Source organism: Arachis duranensis, chromosome 3 (genome assembly GCF_000817695.3).
Source record: "Arachis duranensis cultivar V14167 chromosome 3, aradu.V14167.gnm2.J7QH, whole genome shotgun sequence".
Taxonomy (NCBI): Eukaryota; Viridiplantae; Streptophyta; class Magnoliopsida; order Fabales; family Fabaceae; genus Arachis; species Arachis duranensis.
Window position 1 is genome coordinate 23,840,796 of NC_029774.3, and position 2,926 is coordinate 23,843,721.

Below are 2,926 nucleotides of genomic sequence, written 5' to 3' on the forward strand. Positions count from 1 at the left end.
TGTCAACGGAGACTCCACCTATCCCTCTCACCTTCAACACCGACGAGGACCTCCCCTATTACTTCCAGAAGCAAATTCAAAGAACAACTGGCCGCCAAAAACTACAGGTGAGGTGAGCGACGAGTGCCTTCTAATTCTTACCCACTAATTACAGATGGAGTTTTAGTTTTTCAAAGTTTCGTAGAACTGCACTCTCTACTGTTGGAAATTGGAATCGAAGATTTTTCAATTTTTTGAGTTTATCCAATTTTTGTATTTTTAGTTTTTGGAATTTCATAATGAATTACTAAGCTCCTCAAAATGTTAATTAGTAGTTATTTATTGATTCAAAATTTTTACCTTGCTTTATTAAAGCATTTACGATCATTACATCTAGTCAATTTTTTTTTCATAATTTCAAACATTTCACATGTCAAGTTTGGATTGATTGTTGGATTTTAGTCACCATAGTTACCAAATTAATGAACCCACTATAGACAACACCTATATATATATAATTATATTCTTAAGGATTTTCACCAGAAACTACTTGCTCTATAAAAAAATTTTAACTCCTAAATAAATCTTAAAATTTTTTATTTTTGGCATATTAAATCCTTCCATTAGTTTTAACAGCCACAATTAAGCAAAGGTGTAATTAATGTGCATGACGCATCTGATGTGTGACACACTCGCGCGCTATGACTATGCATACATGTCACTAATGTGTATAAAGAGTTTTGATGAATTTGGAAAACTCTAATTTAATTTTAATGATGAATAAATATTATTAAAATATTTAATTATAAAATTATTAATCTGATTTTCATTTAACATATGTTAATTAATAATTTTGTATTACAGTTTTATAATTGGACCGAAATAAAAAGAAAATGTTGCAAGCCTAATGTTAAAAATTCAGCATTGATATGAAGTTAGTCTCTTATGGCTGAATGGGAGAAATGTCACTTGGGCCAGAATAAATTTTATTACTCAAAGCCCAACTATGATCCATGCTAAGTGATCCAATGCTTGATTTAAAAATCCATCAAGAAAGCAAATATTATCATTTGCCTTATGCTTCCCAACGGATTCCATTTCAAATTAAGGATGGATTTCAAATTTTAATTTGGTAGCATTGGAAACATAAATGAGAGAGAGAATATGAGTGACATGATTGATGTGTTTAAGCTACACGCCACTCTAAGGGAAGTAAAAGCAACTTTTTCAATTATATTGTTTAATTCATTTAATTGCTTTCCTTCCAAGTTGTTTATTCTCTCTCATCTCTTTCCTTCTCTGTTTCGGTCATTACCCAGGAAACCATGGAAGCAAAAATGAGCTACCGAAGTGAAGGAAGAACACGCTACAAGACCATCAAGATGATGGCAAGAAAACATAACAAAATAAAAGTATGCTGTGGCTGAGATTTTCACCAAAAATGGTAAGATTTGGTGAGGTAATCTCGAGCTCTTCATATCCAAAAAGAAAGAAGGAGATTCGGCCAGCAAGGAAGAGATTCTTGGAGGCCTGGCTTGTCTTTGATTATGCTCAACCACCACAGGAAGTAGCTAGAGTGGCGAAGTGATGGAAGAGGCAGAGATTGGAGCAGATGAAGCCATCATCATCATGAAGCATCAAGGTCCAGAAATCCATCTTGGAGAGGAAGCCAAGGATGGAGTGCGTGATGACCAAGGAAGAACTAGAGGTATTTGCATGTTGGGTTTTGCATGAGTTACCTCTTCTCTCTCTGTGGCCGAACCGGTTCTGTAGTGAAGGAAAAGAAGTTAAGCTTGGTTTTTGTTTTAACTGTGAAGGCTTTTTCTCTCTATAAAAGGGGTGAACAGTCACGGTTTGATTCAAGGAGTTAGAAGTAAGCAGTGAGAGTGCAAGGCACAGGATTCTCATAGATACCTAAGCTTACAGATTTTCTTCTCCTTCAATGTATTCTGTTTTGTATTTTTCTGTTTAATTTTGTCATGTCTTGAGTCTCATGGAAAAAGGCAAACAAGTGAGGTTTGTATGAAAAAGCCATAGAGCGGAAAAAGGCAGAGAGTGCAAAATTAAAAGAAAAGCCATAGATGTCCTTAGAGTTCCTTTGTACGTCAATGTTGTGTTTCATGATTCTGTGGGAATCCCCTTGTAAGTTGGGTTAGCACTTTACAGTTTGTAATCAGGTTGATTATAGTGAAATTCCATCATTGTTGTAATGGAGACTGTATGTAGGCTGTATTGCACTTAGCAGCTGAACCAGGATATATCTGGGTGTAATTTTCTTTCTCTTCTACTCCATTTCTGTTTCTACTGTCTAGGAGCAAAAACAAAAAATATCTCTTGCCAAGTGACGAGACAAAAATAAAACTCTCGTGGCTAGGGACGAGACAAAAACAGAAAAGTCTCCTCAAAGACCAGAAAGTGTAATCTATAAAAGGGGGCTAAGATTCAACCCCCCTTCTCTTAGCCATTGAAACCATCAATTGGTATCAGAGTTTGGTCTCAAAGAGATCAAACTTTGCAGTTTGGAGAAAAGATCCTCATGGCAGAAAGCAGTGGCTCAAATATGGTGTCCTATAACCTTAGAAAAGGACAGTCAAGTAATAGACCGCCTCTTTTCAATGGGAAAAACTACACCTATTGGAAGGAGAGAATGAAGATCTTTGTGCAAGCAGTAGACTACAGACTATGGAAGATTATCCTGGAGGGTCCTCAATTTTTGAGTGCTGAAGGAATAGTCACTCTTAAGCCTGAAGCAGGCTGGACCGAAGAAGATAGAAAGAAAGTAGAGCTAAATGCCAAGGCTGTAAATCTACTCAATTGTGCTATCAGCTTGGAGGAGTACCGACGGGTATCACGATGCACAACGGCAAAGAAAATCTGGGATAAATTGCAAATCACTCATGAAGGAACCACCATTGTAAAGAAGACTCGGATAGACATGTTAAACAGG